General features: G+C 44.1%; 2 protein-coding genes across 12 annotated transcripts in view; both read left to right on the top strand.

Moving 5' to 3' along the window:
* MIGA1 (mitoguardin 1) overlaps positions 1-1460 on the top strand; it is a 38888-nt gene extending 37428 nt beyond the window's left edge. The window contains exon 17 of the mRNA XM_077278280.1: positions 1303-1460. The gene's annotated coding sequence lies outside the window, so the exon portion shown is untranslated. The remainder of the gene's footprint in view (positions 1-1302) is intronic.
* Positions 1461-8594: 7134 nt separating this feature from the next.
* The window catches only part of NEXN (nexilin F-actin binding protein), a 60791-nt gene continuing 45429 nt past the window's right edge, over positions 8595-23956 (top strand). For 2 of the 11 annotated variants that reach the window (XM_077277192.1, XM_077277186.1), the window contains exon 1: positions 8601-8841. The gene's annotated coding sequence lies outside the window, so the exon portion shown is untranslated. Of the gene's footprint in view, positions 8842-23956 lie in introns of all 11 variants that reach the window. The other 9 variants (XM_077277195.1, XM_077277190.1, XM_077277196.1 and 6 more) reach the window with 7 other exon arrangements.

Below are 23956 nucleotides of genomic sequence, written 5' to 3'. Positions count from 1 at the left end.
TGTATAGATGTATCTGGCCACCAGGGTGCACCCAGAGCCGTCTGATGGCAGCCGATGTTATCCATCCTACACCTGTACATTGAGGTCTATGTATAGATGTATCTGGCCACCAGGATGTACCCAGAGCCGTCTGATGGCAGCCGATGTTATCCATCCTACACCTGTACATTGAGGTCTATGTATAGATGTATCTGGTCACCAGGGTGCACCCAGAGCCGTCTGATGGCAGCCGATGTTATCTATCCTACACCTGTACATTGAGGTCTATGTATAGATGTATCTGGTCACCAGGATGTACCCAGAGCCGTCTGATGGCAGCCGATGTTATCTATCCTACACCTGTACATTGAGGTCTATGTATAGATGTATCTGACCACCAGGGTGCACCCAGAGCCGTCTGATGGCTGCCGATGTTATCTCATGGCGTCATCTGTACCAGAATCCTCCGTCTTCAGAGATGTGGCCCTTTAAACTGCACATTTTGGGCCTCATTTACTACAAGGGGGGAAGATTTGCTTCGAGCAGCCAATCAGAACATTGCTTCATTTTGACTGGTTGTTGCAGCCGATTCCTCCTCTCTTTGTCTTGCCTGGATTGTATGCATGATGCCTGGTGATTCTAAACATATCACATTATATATCACTTTAATCTCCATGTAAAGACGTTTCATTAAAGTGAAGCTCCATCTTGGATGAACATTGGCCCGGCAGTCGCAAACTCTTTATTATAAATCTTGATTCCAGAAAAAAATAGAATAAAATAATGTGTTTACCTGGAAACCATCAGCAAGCTGCTTCTCATAGATGTTTTTTTTTTTCTTTTTTTAAGTTTTTATGACAGATCTCATCTTTGTGTAAGTTTTTTTGTGCAAAATGACATCCTCATGTGAATAAGACATGGCCCTAATTGGCGGAGTAATACCCCCCGGCCGTCCTGGTCGTTACCGGATAATTGCCGGATGGTATTACTAGGTAATATTATGTTGTGTTCATTAATCAGGCCATTGGGGCTTTAGCGTGTTCATTAATATTAATAATTTGTGTGTTAAAAGCTGCCATTAATTAGCACCTAAAGGTAGAATAAGACCTGTCAGGAAATAACCTGCATGCTGATGGTTTCCATGTAGCAGCAGATTTTGTTTTCTGCAATGTAACTATGAAGCTGAAAAGTAAAAATATTAAAAAAAAGCATTAAAAAAGTTACAAAGATGAGAAGTTTCCTAATAACCGGAGCAACGTTAACAGGAGCAGGAGCGACACTTTATTGATCTCTCGCTCTGATATTTTTACTCTTTTTACCCAGATTCACCGATTTTCCTCTGAATGTTTATAAGAAATAATTCTCGCATCTATTTTCACGTGCGTCTTGTAGAAGGTTTGTACCGATGTAAAGCTCAGATGGAGAGAAGCGCTGCTCCGATCTATATTCGTATGTTTTGGTAACTGAATAAAATCGCATTATAAAAAAACGCCTGTGAGTGATTGTGCGGGAGGAGAGCGGCGGCGACGCACCACGCGATGCACACAACTCGCCTGATACACACCGAACATTGGTGCCTGGAGGGAAAATCCTGCAATGGGAACGATTCTGGGCGTTTATGGAATTGCCATTCATGCAGTTGTCTACAAGGAGTGTGTGGCTTCCCATAGTGGCACTATATGGCGGCGTACAGTATATCTAGGGCTCCGCATGCTGCCTTACAAGGTACATGATGTTTTGTGCGCATTGCGCTATCTGCAGGAGGCTTCATGCACACTTTGCAAATTTGCTGCAGTTTTACAAACATGCTTTTCCAGCAGCGTAATAAGGAAGCGCAAGAAGATGCGTCAGGTGAAGTCGCAACAAAATCCGCAGCACAAACCGCCAAATGGTATCAAAACACGCAGCAGATTGACCACAAATAAATGTGCCGTGTGCTTGTAGCTTTGGCGCATGTGCACACTTGCAGAACATCCGCAGCATAAATAGGCCGGCGCTGCAGATTGCAGTTCTCCAGCATGTAAAGGGTAAAGGTGCGACTAAACTGCACCAATATCAGGAGGCAGATTTATAGTCGCAGATGTCCGCAGCCTAAATGTTGCATGTCCGCATACACCTGAGGCCGATTCATTACTGCATCCGTGCTTTTTTTATCTAGTTTTTCCTGTTTATTTTTCCTCCAAATTCTTCTTTTGTTTCAATATGTTTATTTAAAGTTTTCATAACAGTATAAAACAATATTGACCTTCCATGTAAAAAAAAGGAAGACATAGTTATTTACAGAACATCATGACAGAAATGTAAAAGTAACCATATCCATAAAGGTCAATCATATAAACCAGACTAGAAAGACAAGACAGGACAGACTAGGGATAGGAACAACAAGGGGAATAACATCACTTCGTTTTACTAATTATGGGGGGAAATTCAACATGTCGTGTCATCAGGTGATGATAAGTAGGTGAGAGCTGATTTATTGCCATAAACCAAAAATGTTAAAGAGCATTCAAAGATATATGATGTAAAAAATTATGGAGACAGCAGGAGGGTTCGAGTCAGTGGGGTGCTATGATCGAGATCAAGCCAAGGGCTCCAGATTCGAAGAAAGGCATCCATGTCATCGCTCCTAGTTGCCTGAATTCTCTCGCACATTAAAATTTCATTCATTCTGTCTTTCACCATTGAGATGGACAGTGTCTGAGTTCTCCATTTAGAAGCTATATGAATTTTAGCTGCCATGCACAACGTATTCACTAATCTCTGAAGACTCTTCGAGAAACCATATGGCATCTTACCCAATAGGAGTACTGTGGGGTCCATGATAATTGGTTTACCAAATAATTGGATAATAATTGAATTAACTTCTTGCCAAAGTTTCTCAACAATCGGACATTTCCACCAAATGTGGAGCATATCTCCAGGGATATTACAACCCCTAAAACAGTCTTTAGAGATGTGCGGATAAATGGCATGCAATTTGGTTGGGACATAATATGTCCTATGTAACACCTTAAGTGATGTTTCAGTCAGAGATGTTTGGTGACAGCCTCTCGACAGGGTTTCACTACATCTATGCCACGTCTCCAGGGGCAGGACGAGCTCCAAGTCGTTCTCCCAATGCAGCATATAATTTAGTTTCTCTGATACATGAGCTGCATTCATCGTGGAATATATCAGTGAGATTACCCCATTACCCATAGGATTTCCAGAATACCTTTGTTCAAAACCAGTGAGCCGAAAAGGGGTCCCCCGCGACAGATGTTGACTGGCAAAGTGAAAAACTTGATTGATGCGCATAGCCTCTCCAGTTGGGGGACTATGACATTGTACAAATTCTTGCTTAGTGAGTAAAATATTGAAAGGGGAGCAAAGGTGTTTTAGCATGGTGATCCCCTTCCCGATCCACCAGGAGAACAATGCAGGCTCTAACCCCGGCTGAAACATAGGATTACAGAACAGTGTTGTAAGGGGTGAAGATTTAGATTGAAGATTGTGCTTGAATCTCTCCTTTCTCCAAATGATTAAAGAGAGGGCGGAGAAGGGAGCTGTGACCTGAATGTCTGGCGGGAGTCTCACCGTGGACCATAAGAGGCCACAAAGAGAATAAGGTTGCAGGAAGTAAGATTCTAACTGCACCCACCTGGGAGTATTACTGTTAGAAGATAATTTGGACAATTGAGCTATTTGGGCTGCTTTGAAATATGTCAAGAGACTAGGCATTGACATGCCGCCATACTTTCTGTGTAAACACATTATGTTTTGTTTGACACGGGGTCTTTTTCCATTCCAAATAAATTTGGAAATGATCGACTGTATCTCTCGGAGACATTTCAAAGGGACCGCAATGGGAAGCGATCTAAATAGGTACAGGAATCTCGGCAAAGTAACCATCTTTATAGTGTGTAACCGGCCAAGCCATGAAATTTTTAATCGAGACCATTTTGCTATGTCAGTCTTAAATTTTGCAATTAAGGGAGAATAGTTCCACTTAAAAAGGGAAGATCTATGGGTCGTAAGGTTAATTCCTAAGTATGATAGGGAATGTTCCTTTCTTGTAAAGCCGAATTGTGAAATCAAATTATCTTGATCAGTCTTTGAGGTGTTAACGAATAGGGCCTCTGACTTATCAACATTTATCTTGAGACCTGATATTTTTTCAAATGTACGTAGAAGCGAAAATAGGTTGGGTAGAGTAGAGTAGGGGTTAGATAATGTGAGTAGAAGGTCATCTGCAAAAAGGCTCAATTTGTATTTTTCACCCAGACCTGAGGGTCCTAATAAGTTTGGATTTTCTCTTATAGCCGCGGCCAACGGCTCCATTGCTAAAGCAAATAACGCTGGGGACAAGGGACATCCCTGACGAGTACCTCTTTGTATATTTATAGATAACGGTTTAGTGGAAGGGAGCTTGAGGTAGGCTGATGGATTGTCATATACTAGTTGAAGGCAAGAAATCAGCTTTTGAGGGAAATTAAATTTATCTAACACTGCAAAAAGATAAGGCCAAAGAACTGTATCAAAAGCCTTTTCTATATCTAGAGCCAGTACCATCAATGGCTTCTGTGTACGGTTCGCTGAGTGGATAATATTGAGATTCCTACGTATGTTGTCAGGTCCTTGTCTCAACGGGATAAAACCCACCTGATCCTTATGTATGAGCGAGGGCAGTATTTTGTTCAGTCTATCGGTGATAAGGGAAGTGAAAATTTTTAAATCGACGTTTAATAAAGAAATAGGACGGTAGTTTTTAACCAATAAGTGATCTCGTTTTGGTTTGGGAATGACAGTTACGTGAGCAATATAAAACTCAGGGGGCATTTGGGAGCCTGAAAGAAGGGCGTTGCAGAAATTTTTAATGTGGGGTACTAGGTGATCTCCGAATTTTTTGTAATAAAGGGCTGACAGGCCATCAGGACCCGGAGCCTTACCCGACTTTAATTTTTTGATTATCATAGAAATTTCCTCAGGAAGGATTTCCGACTGGAGTTGCTGTATAGCAGGTTCAGAGATTTTTGGAAGGGAAACACCTTCCAAAAAAGAGTTCAGGGAATTCAAAGGGGTGTTTTGAGGAGAGGAGTATAATTTTTGATAGTATTCATAAAAGGCTTTATAGATAACCTCTGGATGGGCTGATATACGTCCAGAGCCGTCTCTTATAGAGGGTATAGAGTTTAAATACTCTCTGGCGCGTAATTGGCGTGCTAGCATTCTGGAGGGTTTGTTTGCCTGCTTGTAAAAGGAGGCTCTGGTCCAGGCGAGGGCTTTCTCTGTTTTAACAGTGAGCAATGAGGTCAGCTGTTTTTTGACATCTGAGATTTGTTTTATTAGATAGCGAGATGTTGATAGCTGATTAGCCTGTTCAAGCTTGAACAGCTTGGTTTCCAGTCTATTTTGAAGAGCTGATCTATTTTTTTTTCTGGTGGAGGCTAACTTGATTATAGAGCCTGTTATAAACTTTTTATGGGCCATCCAGATGTTACCAGGTGAGGAGTCATTAGTTACATTAGTTTGAAAAAAAAGTTTAAGGTCATCTTTGAGTTGAGAAGATATAGTGGGGTCTGTAAGCAGGGATTCATTTAAGCGCCACTTAAAAAGACCAGACGTGGTAATGTCAAATTTAAAGACCGACAGAACAGAATCGTGATCCGACCAAGCTGATGGGACATGTCGTGAGTATAGGACCGATGGTAGAGTGTTTGCAGTCGTTAACTGTAAGTCAATGCGAGAGTACGATTTGTGTACTGGTGAGTAAAATGTGAAGCCCCTTGCCTGCCCATTAATCTCCCGCCAGACATCCACCAATCTATTCTCCCTCATCAAGCGCAAAACTCGTTTCCTATCTCTCTTGGAAACATCAGACCTCTGTACTGCACTACTGTCCTGAGTTGGGTCAAGGACCAAGTTGAAATCCCCGCACCAAATCAGGTGGTGGTATGAGATTTGGGAAAGCTTTGATAGAATTAATTTAAAAACCCGGATCTGGGTATTTGCAGGGAGATAACTATTGATAATACAGATTGTTTTACCCTGTAGGGTTCCCTGTAGTATCAAAAACCTCCCCTCAGGGTCCGAGTATGAGTCAGTCAAATGGAAGGGGAAGGAATTTTTTAGCAATACAGCAACCCCTCTGGTTTTTCTGTCCCAAGAGGCAAGGAAATAACGGGAATAGCTCGAGTCAAAAAATTTAGGTGAAGAAGAAGAGGAGAAATGGGTTTCTTGTAAACACAGGATATCTGGCCCGTGCTTACGGTAATCTATGAACGCTCTCCTCCGTTTAATGGGCGAATTAAGACCCTTTACGTTGTGAGAAATAACCCTACACATTAGTAAAAATACAAGTAATGCTTACAGACTCAGACACTCGACCAGGCCTGCCAAGTCTCCACCGTTGAAAGCTGCGAAGTGAGCAATGTATGGTAAATCTACTAGAAAACAAAAGGAGAGATACAAAACAAGGGAAAACAAACACATATAACATTAATAGAACAAGAATGTGAGTTCTAGCCTCACAAAAGATGGAGATCCGGAATACCATATTAAAAGTAAACCGAGAATCACCAAAATAGGGCAACATGTAGGGAGCCCGAGGCCGTACCCATTCTAATTACTAGCCCAATCAAGGGAGGGAGGGGGGGATAGGGAAGGAGAAAGGGGAGGAGAGAAGGAAGGAGGTAGGGAGGGGAGGGAAGGAAGGAGAGAATGGGAAAACTGGTAAAAAAATAATAAACAAAGGGAATAAGGAGAACAAATTGGTGCGGGCATATTCAGAGGAATTCGAAATCGGGAATGTATAGATCAGTCTAATGATCATTAACAGATAACTGAAGATAACTCAGCGAAGTCAACCGGCGTAGTCTATGTAAAGCCACGTCTTCAAAAATTAAATCCGGAGAATCCAGGGAACAGTCAAGTAATTCGCGAACGTTGGCTTCTAGTCGCAGGGACCTGCTGCCATTCTTTAGCTGGTCTGGGTCTTCTTTGCGGAAGTGGAGGCAAAACATCAGGAAGCGGAATTCCAGCTTGCTCTAGAACCTTTTTGCCTTCATCCAGTGTACGACAAATATACTGCTCATTCTTGTGTGTAAAAGATAAAGAGAATGGGAAGCCCCAGCGATATTTCGCTTGCACTGACTGTAGTGCCATGGTGATTGGTTTAAGAGCTCTCCTGCGAAACAACGTGGCCGGAGCTATGTCCGCGAACAATTTCACAGAATCTGGAAGTCCAGGAAGTGTAGATAGAGATCTTGCAGCATTAAGAATTAAATCTCTATATTCTTCGTATTGCATCTTAAGGACCACGTCTCTGGGAATGTCTGAGGAACGTGTTCTGCCTAGAGCCCTGTGGATTCTTGTGACATGTAATGAAGATGGATCTGCCTGTGGCAGGAGTGCAATAAACAGAGCAGTGACTGTCTCTTTTAATGTCACATAGGATTCTGGCAAGCCGCGCACTCTGATATTACCTCTTCTAGATCTATTCTCTAGGTCCTCACTACGCAGCTCTAAGTCCATGATGCGATCAGCATGGAGTGTAAGAGTCTCCTGATCTTCACTAAGGGCCTCTGCTGTGGCCTCCATTTTCTCCTCTAAACATGCTGTGCGCTGGGAGATATCTTGTAACTGGGTAGAGACCGCAGTCATGGCTGCAGAAAGTTCTGTGCGAAAGGTCTCCTGGAGGGATTTGGTGAGTGCAGCTGTTGAAATAACAGCGTCCCCTCCATTATTCAGATCCTCGTCATCTGCCCCTTCACTGAGCTGCAGCGCCGGGATGTGAGAGGGAGTGAGGACAGGCGCGGCGGCCATTTTACTTGCACCGCTGCCCGCCAAGAGTTCCGATATCGGGCGGCTAGCCGGCTGTCCCGCGCCTGCTTTCCTGGGCATTGCGGACCTCAGCGCTCTCGGAGGTGAGGAGGAGCGGATCGCCGTGAAAAAGACCCGATTCCGGTATTTAAAAGGGGGGAAACTTAGCCTCGGGATGCGGAGCTCAGCCGAGCACTTCCTGCTCCATCAGAGTCCGCGCATGCGCCCCCCAAATTCTTCTTTTAAGTTTTTTTTTCTATTCTTCCATCTGTTTTTTTTTTTTCTTTGTTCGCCATTTTGGGCGCTTTTTTCTATTCCCGATATTGCTGACGATCTATTCTAAAAAGTCGCCCTTTTTTTCACAAATATCCTCCTTTTTTGTTTGTTTGCTATAACTTGTTATACAATTGTTACAGTTTCATGTGATATTTTAAAGGTTTCTGCAACTTTTTGCTCTAATGGAAAAAAAGGAGCATTTTTGATTTTACGCCAAATTCATAAACCAGGTGACTTTCTGATTATGGAATTGCCAGTTGAGCAAATAGTTATAAATATTATGAGGAGGAGCATTAATTTTCCGATATGGAAAATGCAGAGTTAATAAGAGATGTTTCGCCTTGTGCGTTGGATCCGATCCTGTTAACAGTCGCCCAAATCTGGGGGAGAGAAAAAAAAAAAAGTGAAGAATTAACCCCTTCCAGACTGACCCCTATTCTCATTCATGGCTGAAGAATGGAGTGTGGTTTCCTGTGCAGGGGGTCGCACTGGGAACATTTGAGTGCTCGACAGCTGAGAGCTGCTTTTGGATTGTCTGGAATGTGGTGGATGACCTGACAAGCAGGACTTTTATGGAAACTCGCAGGCTGGGAGTAACTGCAGCCAAACTGCATCCAGTCTGATGAGAGGAGCAGAAGAGCGCAGATTGGACGCAGTGTTAGTGTGCATCCACGTATCCTGGGGGCCACACATCACAGGGGCCTAGCACCGCTCCGCCAGGAATACTCATTGGCCTGGTCTAGACCCCGGACAGGGCACCGAGCACTGACCCTATAACTGGAGAAGGTAAGACTGGTACTAATGCATGACACAAGGGACTACAAGTCACAGCAAACAGGGGGCCACTTGGGGCTTGTTGGTTATCCTAGAACTGAAACTTTCGGCATTAGTGCCGCTTTTCTTGGAGAACGTTGCCACCTGTAAGGAACATTCATGGCTTTGGAAATCTGGTAATGATTAATAATCAGAATCTGTCTGTCTGGGTTCTCGTCTTCCTCCCGGTCAGTTCTCGGAGTTCTTCGTTAATGTGATGTGAACTTATAGGGAAAAAAGTTTTAGAGATCTGGCAAAACTTTCCGCAGGCTGCTCATTGTTTAGCCCTGATACTAGATAGTGTAATGTATTCCTTGGTGGCCTGGCACCGGCATGGCTGAGCACCGAGGTCATTGGCATTTGGGCATCCCGGCCTCCATCTACTAGACTTTTTTTTTTCATTTTTGACCTTGGAATATTACTGAAATAATAAAAAAAAGCAAAAAATAATATTTAATTTTAAGTAAGATGCTCATTTCCAATGGACGCAGCCTTTTGTGTTACACAGAAACTAGGCAAATTGTTGGGGGGCAAAAATAAAGTTGTAATCCAGTAATCACGTCGGTCAGCGATGCACCTCTGGTCAATGGCTTGTAGCTTGTGGGCCCCAATGCAAAATCTCCAGTGGGCCACCTACTAACACGTCTTTAATAGTATTAGTGTTTTCATGTGGGGCAAAGGGACCTTTGGGACCCCCTCTAGTCTCCAGGGCCCGGGTGCAATTTATCCCCTGCACCTATCAGTTACACCCCTGCCTCTGATGGAGACACGCCGCTGGGCCCCTCTTTCCAGGGCCCAGAAATAGTCACCACCCCGGTCACAACAAACAGGGCGCTGCGGTCAGGGGAGATAGTTACGAATCATCGTCCAAGACAGAAAACCCGTGTGGGCCGATATTTAGGGGGCAGCAATTTCCTGGAATAGGAACCACCCTAAGGGCAAACCAAAGCCACCCAGTACGATTCAGCAGTGGATACTGGTAATTGGGATAATCAGTCAGCAGGATTATGTCGGCTTTTTAAGGAAGATTCACGACGGATTCAGACTGGCGGAAATCTGCTGCAAAATCTGCATGTCGGGCAGGCGCTTGGATGAGGATTTGCTGCAGATTTCACCCATTCCAGATCTTGCAGCAGATTTATCTGTGTCTTGCGTGGACCCACCATTACCTGGGGGCTGAAGATGACTGGTGGTTATTGGGGATGTATATAGCGGTGTACGCTAGCTACTATATGGCGGTATTATGCCACATTTCATCTAAAACCCGCCCCATTTATCAATATAATATGTCATGGGGGGGAAAGAAGGGTGATAGGAGTGCCAGCAGGAGGATGGGCCTTACACTGGGGTCCTTGTCCTCTACTTATCTGAATGACAACATTGGTTTTGTGGTTAAACATTTTATTAGTTTTTGGAACATCCGCGCAACAAACTCCCAAGAAAACAAAACTTTACATTTTCTTTTTTCCTTTCGTGGGAACCTGGCGTCGGTTGGTTTTATTGCAGATTATATGGAGGTGATATTAATAAGCCGGGTCAGCACATTCTCGTGCCGGCTCTTATATAAATGGTGCAGACAGCTGGGGATTTCATGCGGCTCGTACGGCCCAATGTACATTTTCTGAATATAGGATTCCAGGCTTTATATCTGGGGTTTGCCAAGGACAAGACCGGACAGAGTCGTATACTGCAGAGTCTGTGTAATGCTACTGGGCCCGGGATGAGTCCCCACAACAGGTGTCAGCTGCTGTCACTGCCCCCTCCCAATAGTGCCGCAGTAAAATGAACCGATATCTAACGCCGTCACCTGCAAAATCCTTGTCAGTTTTATACTCGGGCTCGGCACGGTCATTGGGAGTCTTCTTGGTGGATCCCTCTGAGGATCAGCAGACGAGGGATCATTGACAGTACCCCAACATTTCTTGTGTGCTTCGCCCCAAAGATGAAAGGGCACAAATACACCTGGCAGCCACTTATCCCCCACCCCTAATGGCTAAACTGAAAAATGCACTGAAATGCACACTTTTCTTGCCACAAAAAATTGGGGACACCATGGCAAGGGTGGGGGAACATAACTCTAGGCGGTGCAGCGGTAGCAGTCACACCTGACACCGTGACCCTTACATTAAATAATAAAATTGGTAGGTGGGCAGTGGCGTAATTTTAAGATCATGGGCCCCAATGCAAAAGCTGTAATGGGGAGCCCAATTATGCTAGTCTTTAATAATATTGGTCTTTTCATATAAGGACTTTTTGGGCCCCTTAGTCTGCAGGGTCCTGTTGCGATTGCAACCTCTGCACCTATTGTGGTTATGCCCTTGCTTAGTGGGTGCATGGGGCCCAGAAGCTACAAATGACGCCTCTGCCCAAGTCCACCATGAGATCGTAACAGGCGCTGTGCTTTAGATCCATAACATGGACGTGTGTCTGAGGCCTCACATTTGGATAAACTGTTGAGCTGTGCAACATTTTTCCCCATTTTTTGCAAAATTAAGTTTTGTAGACGACCGCAAGATTCACATAGAATGACCTTCTAATTGCTCTGTTTGCATATTTTTGAAAATTTCTCACTGGGTGATTGCTATCTAAGCAATTGTCTAATATGTTCTGGTAGCTTCACCAAAAACAATGGTTAATGTCTTTAAGGTTTGTTTTTTTAAATGTCTCTTTATATATATATTTTGTATAATAAAATACAATTTTGATTTCTTTGTGTAGAGACAATCATTCCCTTATAGCTTTGTACAATTATAGGCAAATGACGAATTCAGAAATGTTTAGATCTTTGGAAATACGGCTTTTGGGGGCTACACCAACTCATGGAGATTTATTATTGATGTCTTGTGTTAGGACTTCTATATCCAACCATGTTTCAGATGAAGCTATCATAGTGGAGCCCAGAAGTGACAATAATGGATGTGCATCAATCAATTGATAATTAGCTTTATTAAATTATTGGTGTTTTATGGTCTTTTTATATTTTTTGCTCCAAATACAATGCAAACTTTCTTAAATGGGTTGATAAGTTCTAGTAAATATTGTAACGTTATGGTAAAATGACTGTAAACTTCTGATCTAAATCTAGTAAATATTGTGACATTGTAGCAAAGTTATGGATGTAGTAAATATTTGATAAAGTTGTGATACAGTTATAGTAAAGTTGACAGTTCACTTTCTAAGATCCCACTGAGTGATGTGGACGCACGCTTTCACGCTTTCTGGTGCATTTAGGTAATAGATTTGTCTAAAAAAAATTTGCAGCAAATAATAACAACATATTTCCGGAAAAAAGCTAATAATGCATCTGCCGGAAGAATTCTCACGTCCGTGTTTGTCGCCAGTGATTTTCACGCACATGTAATAAGCTCTATGGGGACATTCACTTTTTTTTCATGACAAAACTGAGACAGGTCCTGTTTGATCTGATTTATTCATCAATCTTGCCAATTCAAGTGACTGGGTCCCCCAAAACTGGCGTCACATGGATACCACCTGAATTGTGTCCTGGTGCTGTCCAGTTTTCACAAACTTTTGGAAAGAAAAATGTTTTTGCAAACAGGAAAAAAAAGATGGTAAAAATAGTGAAATAGCCGCAGGGACCAAAAATTATTGAAACCGGATCCAGTGCACCAATGGAAAATTATCTTTTTTTATGTAAGTGAAAAATCACCGACATGTGAATTAGATCCTATTTGCAACAACAACAAAAAATTGTGGTTTTTCTATCAAATGAAGCCGTATACGATGTGAAACCGCTAACATCATCGGAATTGATTGCAATGGTCGCTTTTAACATCTCGGGGACAGTGTAAACCACGGCGGTAACTTCCCTGCGATTTGCACACGTCACCTAAACCTAAATCTCATTATTACTAGGGCTGATCTCGTTCTAGAAGGATTCTGGATTGTTGCGGCTCTTACCGCATCCATGTTCTCAATATTTCACAATTTAATAATAATAATCTTTATTTTTAGATAGCGCTAACATATTCCGCAGCGCTTTACAGTTTGCACACATTATCATCGCTGTCCCCGATGGGGATCACAACCTAAATTCCCTATCAGTATGTCTTTGGAATGTGGGAGGAAACCGGAGAACCCGGAGGAAACCCAGGCAAACACAGGGAGAACATACAAACTCCTTGCAGATGTTGTCCTTGGTGGGATTTGAACCCAGGACTCCAGCGCTGCAAGGCTGCAGTGCTAACCACTGAGCTATTGTGTGCTAACCACTGAGCCACTGTGTGCTAACCACTGAGCCACTGTGCTGACCACAATTCGTACCGGAACGCGTCTTATGGCAGCACGACACCCAGCGCTCCGTGTCCTCGCGTGGTCCTGGCCTTACACGCCGCTGTATATTCTGTGTTTATTGTCACTGTATCGTTTTCCGCAGGTTGTATACTTTGTGCGCTCGCCAGGTGTATAGGCGACGCCGTGCGCCATGTTAATAATGATTTTCTGCTCCTTCTGCGCTGTCCCATGAGAGGAGGCTCTGGTCCTGGCCCGATGATCATGTACACTTCGGCTATTTTCAGCCTCTCACAGCTGAGACCCCTGCCCCCTCCCGGCAGCTTGTTTTTTTTCCAGCCCCCTGTACACACTTGGAGCTGTAATGACACACATCTATTTTTTTTTTTTGCACCACGTTGGACAGGATTCAGGATTCTCGATAATATCTTCATATGTTTATTCTACATCCCAAGCGCAGACCCGGGAATATGTTACACGCTCCTTTGGCAGCGAATCCTTTATACTTGGTGCCAATTACAGGATCACAATCCTTTTTTTTTTTTTTTTTTTTTTTTTTTTTTATTGAAGTTGGATCCGGGACATGAATGCAACGTGGCTGAAGTTTGGCTCTTAACGCCGTATGCTTTATTTTCTAAAACAAAGACATTAAATTTCAGAAGTTTTTGGAGAATTTTGCTTTCCTTTGGAGACCAGGACTGGACGGCTCAGGAAATGAAAGGTCTCAATTTATTACAGGGGTGTACGGGGAGGATACGGGGGCTCCACTGGTACTGATTTTATATACTCAGATGATATCAAATGAAAACTGCAGAAAATATGCAAACAGCCTTCACCAAATTCCACCGTTTTGTGTATACAGCTCCTACGCAGATCTATGTGTCTCCATCATTACAAGTCCCTGTGGTATGCTGATCCTGCAGTCACATACTGCTCCTTCCCATCTACCCTTATTCCTAGAGGAAGACGGCTCTGGAATCCCTTGAATCCTGCCCATGTTTTGTATGCATTTGGTGCATTTATGCCACAGTTGATATGGACACTGTATGATGGTAACGGAGCACAAATAGTACATATCGTACTGGTAGTTTATGTAGGCACTGCATGACAGTAGAGGGACATATATCACACAGTATACATGGGCACTGTATGACAGTGGTGGGGACATGTATGGCACAGTTTATATGGGCACTGTATGGTGGTAAAGGATCACAAATAGTACATATGGTATTAGTAGTTTATATTATTATTATTTATTGTTATAGCGCCATTTATTCCATGGTGCTTTACAAGTGAGGAGGGGTATACATAATAAAAACAAGTACAATAATCTTAAACAATACAACAGTAAATACAGTACAGTACAGGAGGAGTGAGGACCCTGCCCGCGAAGGCTCACAATCTACAAATATGGTCACTGTGTGACAGTAGACGGGTATGTATGGCACAATTTATATGGGCACTATGTGACAGTAGAGAGACATGTATAACACAGTACAGTATATATGTAACAATGTGTGGGCCTTTGTTGGCGGCATATAGATGTACTATGTGTGGGCCTATGTTGGCACCATATACAGTTGTGCTCAAAAGTTTACGCACCCCGGCAGAATTTTTGTTTTCTTGGCTTTTTTTCAGAAAGTATGAATGATAACACCAAAACTTTTTCTCCACTCATGGTTAGTGGTTGGGTGATGCCATTTACTGTCAGACTACTGAGTTCTCTCTTTTTAAATCATAATGACAACCCAAAACATTCAAATGACCCAGATCAAAAGTTCACATCCCCCATTTCTTAATACCGTGTGTTCCCCCTCTAACATCAATGACAGCTTGAAGTCTTTTGTGGTAGTTGTGGATGAGGGTCTTTATTTTCTCAGATGGTAAAGCTGCCCACTCTTCTTGGTAAAAAGCCTCCAGTTCCTGTAAAGTCCTGGGCTGTCTAGCATGAACTGTGTTCTTGAGATCTCCCCAGAGTGGCTCAATGATACTGAGGTCAGGAGACTGAGATGGCCACTCCAGAACCTTCATTTTGTTCTGCTGTAGCCGATGACAGGTCGACTTGGCCTTGTGTTTTGGATCATTGTCATGTTGGAACGTCCAAGTACGCCCCATGCGCATCTTCCTGGCTGATGAATGCAAAATTGCCTCCAGTATTTGCAGATAACGTGCTGCATTTATCTTTGCTTCAACTTTGACCAAGTTTCCTGTGCCTTTGTAGCTCACGCATCCCCAAAACATCAGCGATCCACCTCCATGCTTTACAGTAGGAATGGTGTTCCTTTCATCATAGGCCTTGTTGACCTCTCTCCAAATGTAACGTTTATGGTTGTGGCCAAAAAGTTAAATTTTGGTCTCATCACTCCAAATTACCTTGTTCCAGAAGTTTTGAGACTTGTCTCCGTGCTGTTTTGCGTATTGTAAGCGAGATACTTTGTGGCATTTGCACAGTAATGGCTTTCTTCTGGCGACTCGACCATGCAGCCCGTTTTTCTTCAAGTGCCTCCTTATTGTGCTTCTGGATACAGCCACACCGCTAGTTTTCAGAGAGTCCTGTATTTCAGCTGATATTATTTGTGGGGGGTTTTTTGCATCCAAACAATTTTACTGGCAGTTGTGCAAGACATTTTTGTTGGTCTATCTGACAGTGGTTTTGTTTTTACCGAGCCCCTGATTTTCCATTTGTTAATCACAGTGTGAACGCTGCTGACTGGAATTATCAATTCCTTTGATATCTTTCCTGTTTTATACAGTTTAACTACCTTTTCCCGTAGATCCGTTGACAATTCTTTTGCTTTCCCCATGACTCCCAATCCAGAAAGGTCAGTGGCTGGATGAAAGATGCAAGAGTCTGTCTGGATCCCAGAAACTCACTCAGCTTTTTTGCACACACTGATTACAAGCAAACAAGTCACGGGTGAGAATGTTACCTTTAATAGTAGCCATTCACACCCATTTGTGTCAACTTCTGTGCATGTTATCAGGCCAAAATCACCAGGGTACTGTGAACTTTTGATCAGGGTCATTTGGATGTTTTGGGTTGTCATTATGATTTAAAAAGAGAACACACAGTAGTCTGACAATAAATGGCTTCACCCAACCACTAACCATGAGTGGAGGAAAAGTTTTGGTGTTATCATTCATATTCTCTGAAAAAAGGCCAAGAAAGCAAAAATTCTGCCTGGATATTTAAACCTTTGAGCAAAACTCTAGATGTACTATGTGTGGGCCTATGTTGGCGGCATATAGACGTACTAGGTGTGGGCCTATGTTGGCGGCACATACAGTGCCTTGCGAAAGTATTCGGCCCCTTGTAACTTTCCAACCTTTTCCCACATATCATGCTTCAAACGTAAAGATACCAAATGTACATTCTTGGTGAAGAAACAACAAGTGGAACACAATTGTGAAGTTGAACGAAATGTATTGGTTATTTTACATTTTTGTGGAAATTCAAAAACTGAAAATTGGGGGGTGCAATATTATTCGGCCCCTGTACTTTCACTCCAGAAGTTCATTGTGGATCTCTGAATGATCCAATGTTGTCCTAAATGCCTAATGATGATAAATGTAATCAACCTGTGTGTAATCAAGTCTCCGTATAAATGCACCTGCTCTGTGATAGTCTCAGGGTTCTGTTTGAAGCACAGAGAGCATCGTGAAGACCAAGGAACACAACAGGCAGGTCCGTGATACTGTTGTGGAGAAGTTTAAAGCCGGATTTGGATACAAAATGATTTCCAAAACTTTATCCATCCCAAGGAGCACTGTGCAAGCGATCATATTGAAATGGAAGGAGTATCATACCACTGCAAATCTAGCAAGACCCGGCCGTCCCTCTAAACTTTCATCTCAAACAAGGACAAGACTGATCAGAGATGCAGCCAAGAGGCCCATGACCACTCTGGATGAACTGCAGAGATCTACAGCTGAGGTGGGACAGTCTGTCCATAGGACAACAATCAGTCGTACACTGCACACATCTGGCCTTTATGGAAGAGTGGCAAGAAGAAAGCCATTTCTCAAAGATATCCATGAAAAGTGTTGTTTAAAGTTTGCAACAAGCCACCTGGGAGACACCAAACATGTGGAAGAAGGTGCTCTGGTCAGATGAAACCAAAATCAAACTTTTGGGCAACAATGCCAAACGATATGTTTGGCGTAAAGGCAACACAGCTCATCACCCTGAACACACCATCCCCACTGTCAAACATGGTGGTGGCAGCATCATGGCTTGGGCCTGCTTTTCTTCAGCAGGGACAGGGAAGATGGTTAAAATTGATGGGAAGATGGATGGAGCCAAATACAGGACCATTCTTGAAGAAAACCTGTTGGAGTCTGCAAAAGACCTGAGACTGGGACGGAGATTTATTTTCCAACAAGACAATGATCCCAAACATAAAGCAAAATCTACAATGGAATGGTTCACAAATAATCGTATCCAGTTGTTAGAATGGCCAAGTCACAGTCCAGACCTCAATCCAATCGAGAATCTGTGGAAAGAGCTGAAAACTGCTGTTCACAAACGATCTCCATCAAACCTCACTGAGCTCGAGCTGTTTGCCAAGGAAGAATGGGCGAGAATGTCAGTCTCTCGATGTACGAAACTGATAGAGACAAACCCCAAGTGACTTGTAATCGCAGCAAAAGGTGGTGTAACAAAGTATTAAGTTACAGGGGCCGAATAATATTGCACGCCCCACTTTTCAGTTTTTGAATTTCCACAAAAATTTTAACTAACCAATGAATTTCGTTCAACTTCACAATTGTGTTCCACTTGTTGTTGATTCTTCACCAAAAATTTACATTTGGTACCTTTATGTTTGAAGCATGATATGTGGGAAAAGATTGGAAAGTTCCAGGGGGCCGAATACTTTCGTAAGGCACTGTAGATGTACCACGTGTGGGCCTATGTTGGCGGCATATAGATGTACTATGTGTGGGCAATGTATTGCAGTGGTAATCCTGTTTTTGCCTCTGGCTCAGCAGCACATATTGTCACTATTTTGTCGTTACAGTCTGATTTCTGGGTGTTTCTTCTTTGCAGCAGTCCGATGATGTTGAGTATTGTAGTACTATAATTAGTGTGAATGATATTACTATATAATGATTCTGTTCATTACTCAGGTAATTCTGGGACCTGAGACAGAAATGATGACTCAGGTGCAGCAGAGCTGAGCTTCTCATGTGACACAGTCGTCAGCTCGGTGGTTCACGACTGTTGCTTTACAGCGCTGTGGTCCTGGGTTCAATCCCCACCAAGGTCGACATCTGGAAGTTTTTATGTTCTCCCTGTGGTTGCATGTATGTAAAGCGCTGTGATAGATGAAGTTTGTGGAGACACAGGGGTCAGTGGGTGTTCTCGTCCGTTGGCCAGGACACATGGACCAGGGATCATCCCACTGAACTTCCGCACTCCTTGCCATGGGCATAATACCACTCATACAACACTTGGTGAGGGCAACAGTGTGCCAATACTTTATAATAACATATAGAACAGTCCCAGCAAAAACTGTTATGACCCCAATGGCGAGGGTCTCAGAGATATCAGCAAGTCTGCGAAGTACAAAAATCCAGCTCATAGGGCAGTGGTAACTGGGTTGACCATATATCTACTCCTAACGCCAACACTAGAAGTAGCCGGGGAACATGCCTACGTTGGTCGCTAGATGTCTCGCGCCAGCCGAAGGACTAACTACCCCTAGAAGAGGAAAACAAAGACCTCTCTTGCCTCCAGAGAATAGACCCCAAAAGTAGGATACAAGCCCCCCACAAATAATAACGGTGAGGTAAGAGGAAATGACAAACACAGAGATGAACTAGGTTTAGCAAAGAGAGGCCCGCTTACTAATAGCAGAATGTAGTAAGATAACTTATATGGTCAACAAAAACCCTAACAAAATTCCACACTGGAGATTCAAGAACCCCCGAACTGTCTAACGGCCCGGGGGGAGAACTCCAGCCTCCCTAGAGCTTCCAGCAAGGAAAGGATACAGATAATGAACAAGCTGGACAAAAATGCAAACAAAAACAAATAGCAAAAAGCAAGAAAGCGGACTTAGCTTAATCACGCAGGAACCAGGATCAGTAGACAAGAGCACTACAGATTAGCTCTGATATCAACGTTGCCAGGCATTGAACTGAAGGTCCAGGGAGCTTATATAGCAACACCCCTGACCTAACGACCCAGGTGAGCATACAAGGGATGATAGACATACCCAGAGTAAAATCACTAGTAGCCACTAGAGGGAGCCAAAAGGTAAATTCACAACAGTACCCCCCCCTTAGTGAGGGGTCACCGAACCCTCACCAAGACCACCAGGGCGATCAGGATGAGCGGCGTGAAAGGCACGAACTAAATCGGCCGCATGCACATCAGAGGCGACCACCCAGGAATTATCCTCCTGACCATAGCCCTTCCACTTGACCAGGTACTGAAGCCTCCGCCTGGAGAGACGAGAATCTAAGATCTTCTCCACCACGTACTCCAACTCGCCCTCAACCAACACCGGAGCAGGAGGCTCAGCAGAAGGAACCACAGGCACAACGTACCGCCGCAACAAGGACCTATGAAATACGTTGTGAATGGCAAACGACACCGGAAGATCCAGGCGAAAGGACACAGGATTAAGGATCTCCAATATCCTGTAAGGACCAATGAATCGAGGCTTAAATTTGGGAGAGGAGACCTTCATAGGAACAAATCGAGAAGACAGCCATACCAAATCCCCAACACGAAGTCGGGGACCCACACCGCGGCGGCGATTGGCAAAACGCTGAGCCTTCTCCTGTGACAACTTCAAGTTGTCCACCACATGATTCCAGATTCGCTGCAACCTATCCACCACAGAATCCACTCCAGGACAGTCAGAAGGCTCCACATGTCCCGAGGAAAAACGAGGATGGAAACCGGAGTTGCAGAAAAATGGCGAAACCAAGGTGGCAGAACTAGCCCGATTATTAAGGGCAAATTCAGCCAACGGCAAGAAGGTCACCCAATCATCCTGATCAGAAGAGACAAAACACCTCAAATACGCCTCCAGAGTCTGATTAGTTCGTTCCGTTTGTCCGTTAGTCTGTGGATGAAAAGCGGAGGAAAACGACAAATCAATGCCCATCCTACCACAAAAGGATCGCCAGAACCTGGAAACAAACTGGGATCCTCTGTCCGACACAATATTCTCAGGAATGCCGTGCAAACGAACCACGTTCTGGAAGAACACAGGAACCAGATCAGAAGAGGAAGGCAGCTTAGGCAAAGGAACCAGATGGACCATCTTGGAGAAACGATCACATATCACCCAGATGACAGACATGCCCTTAGACACCGGAAGATCCGAAATGAAATCCATAGAGATGTGTGTCCAAGGTCTCTTCGGGACAGGCAAGGGCAAGAGCAACCCGCTGGCACGAGAACAGCAAGGCTTAGCTCGAGCACAAGTACCACAGGACTGAACAAATGACCGCACATCCCTTGACAAGGAAGGCCACCAAAAGGACCTGGCCACCAGATCTCTGGTGCCAAAAATTCCCGGGTGCCCTGCCAACACTGAGGAATGAACCTCGGAAATGACTCTGCTGGTCCATTTAGCAGGCACAAACAATCTGTCAGGTGGACAAGAGTCAGGCCTACCAGCCTGAAATCTCTGCAACACACGTCGCAGATCTGGAGAAATAGCTGACAAGATAACTCCTTCCTTAAGAATACCCTCAGGTTCAGCGACTCCAGGAGCATCAGGCACAAAGCTCCTAGACAGAGCATCGGCCTTCACATTCTTAGAACCTTGTAAATACGAGACCACAAAGTCAAAACGGGAGAAAAACAATGACCAGCGGGCCTGTCTAGGATTCAGGCGTTTAGCAGACTCGAGATACATCAGATTTTTGTGATCAGTCAAGACCACCACACGATGCTTAGCACCCTCGAGCCAATGACGCCACTCCTCAAATGCCCACTTCATGGCCAACAACTCCCGATTGCCCACATCATAATTTCGCTCTGCCGGCGAAAACTTCCTAGAGAAAAAGGCACAAGGTCTCATAGTAGAGCAACCAGGGCCTCTCTGCGACAAAACGGCCCCTGCCCCAATCTCCGAAGCATCCACCTCAACCTGAAAGGGAAGTGAGACGTCAGGCTGGCACAAAACAGGCGCCGAAGTAAACCGGCGTTTCAACTCCTGGAAAGCCTCCACGGCAGCAGGAGCCCAGTTAGCTACATCAGAGCCTTTCTTGGTCATATCCGTCAGCGGTTTAACAACGCTAGAGAAATTTGCGATAAAACGACGGTAGAAGTTAGCAAAACCCAAGAACTTCTGAAGACTCTTAACTGACGAGGGTTGAGTCCAATCATGAATAGCTCGGACCTTGACTGGATCCATCTCCACAGCAGAAGGGGAAAAAATTAACCCCAAAAAGGGAACCTTCTGTACACCAAAGAGACACTTTGAGCCTTTTACAAACAAAGAATTTTCACGCAGAATCTCAAAAACCATCCTGACCTGCTCCACATGCGAGTCCCAATCATCAGAAAAAAACAGAATATCATCCAGATAAACAATCAAAAATTTATCCAGATACTTCCGGAAAATGTCATGCATGAAGGACTGAAAAACTGAAGGTGCATTAGAGAGCCCAAATGGCATCACCAAGTACTCAAAATGACCTTCGGGCGTATTGAATGCGGTTTTCCATTCATCGCCCTGCCTAATGCGCACAAGGTTGTACGCACCACGAAGGTCTATCTTGGTGAACCACTTGGCACCTTTAATCCGGGCAAACAAATCTGACAACAGCGGCAAAGGATACTGAAATTTGACAGTGATCTTATTTAAAAGCCGATAGTCAATACAAGGCCTCAAAGATCCGTCCTTTTTGGCCACAAAAAAGAATCCCGCACCAAGAGGGGAAGAAGAAGGACGGATATGCCCCTTCTCAAGAGACTCCTTGATATATGAACGCATCGCGGTATGTTCAGGTACCGACAGATTAAACAGTCTCCCCTTAGGAAACTTACTGCCAGGAATCAAATCTATTGCACAGTCACATTCCCTATGAGGAGGCAGTGCACTGGACTTAGACTCGCTGAAGACATCCTGATAATCAGACAAATACGCCGGAACTTCCGAAGGCGTAGAAGATGCAATAGACAAGGGCAGGGAATCTCCGTGAATTCCATGGCAGCCCCAGCTTGACACTGACATAGCCTTCCAGTCCAAGACTGGATTATGGGTCTGTAACCATGGCAAACCCAAAACAACCAAATCATGCATTTTATGTAGAACAAGAAAACGTATTACCTCCCGATGTTCGGGAGTCATGCACATGGTAACCTGTGTCCAAAACTGCGGTTTATTTTTTGCCAATGGCGTAGAGTCAATACCCCTAAGAGGGATAGGATTTTCCAATGGCTCAAGCACAAATCCGCAGCGCTTGGCAAATGACAGATCCATAAGGCTCAGGGCAGCACCTGAGTCCACAAACGCCATGACAGGATACGATGACAGTGAGCAAATCAAAGTTACAGATAGAATAAATTTAGGTTGCAAATTACCAATGGCGACCGGACTAACAACCTTAGTAAGACGTTTAGAGCATGCTGAGATAACATGTGTAGAATCACCACAGTAGTAACACAAGCCATTCTGGCGTCTATGAATTTTCCGCTCATTTCTAGTCAGGATTCTATCACATTGCATTAAATCAGGTTCCATGTTCAGACAACACCATGAGAGGATTTGCGGTTTTGCGCTCCCGCAACCGCCGGTCGATTTGAATAGCCAGGGCCATAGAATCATTCAGACCTGTGGGAATGGGAAAACCCACCTTCACATTCTTAATGGCTTCAGAAAGGCCATTTCTAAAATTTGCAGCCAATGCACACTCGTTCCACTGGGTCAGCACGGACCATTTCCGAAATTTTTGGCAATACACTTCGGCCTCGTCCTGGCCCTGAGACATCGCCAGCAAGGCTTTTTCTGCCTGAATCTCAAGATTGGGTTCCTCATAAAGCAAACCGAGCGCCAGAAAAAACGCATCAATGTCAGCCAATGCCGGATCTCCTGGCGCCAGCGAGAAGGCCCAATCCTGAGGGTCGCCCCGTAAAAAAGAAATAACAATTTTTACTTGCTGAGCGGAGTCTCCAGATGAACAGGGTCTCAGGGACAAAAACAATTTACAATTATTCCTGAAATTTCTAAATTTAAATCGGTCTCCGGAAAATGGTTCAGGAATCGGTATCTTAGGTTCTGACATAGGATTTCTGATAACATAATCTTGTATGCCTTGCACACGAGCAGCAAGCTGGTCCACACTTGTAATCAAGGTCTGGACATTCATGTCCAGACCTTGATTACAAGTGTGGACCAGCTTGCCGCTCGTGTGCAGGGTATACAAGATTATGTTACCAGAAATCCTAGGTCTGAACCCAAGATTCCGATTCCTGAACTGTTTTCAGGAGACCGATTTAAGTTTAGGAATTTCAGGAATAATTGTAAATTATTTTTGTCCCTGAAACCTTGTTCGTCTGGAGACTCTGCTCAACAAGTAAAAATTGTTATTTCATTCTTACGGGGTGACCCTCAGGATTGGGCTTTTTCGTTGGCGCCAGGAGATCCGGCATTGGCTGATATTGATGCGTTTTTTCTGGCGCTCGGTTTACTTTATGAGGAACCCAATCTTGAGATTCAGGCAGAGAAAGCCTTGCTGGCTATGTCTCAGGGCCAGGACGAGGCTGAGGTGTATTGCCAAAAATTTCGGAAATGGTCCGTGCTGACACATTGGAACGAGTGTGCACTGGCCGCTAATTTTAGAAATGGCCTTTCTGAGGCCATTAAGAATG

The sequence above is a fragment of the Ranitomeya variabilis genome, chromosome 8 (assembly GCF_051348905.1).
Source record: "Ranitomeya variabilis isolate aRanVar5 chromosome 8, aRanVar5.hap1, whole genome shotgun sequence".
NCBI lineage: Eukaryota > Metazoa > Chordata > Amphibia > Anura > Dendrobatidae > Ranitomeya > Ranitomeya variabilis.
The sequence above is the reverse complement of the archived record's forward strand: the minus strand, read 5'-3'. Positions and strand labels throughout refer to the sequence as shown.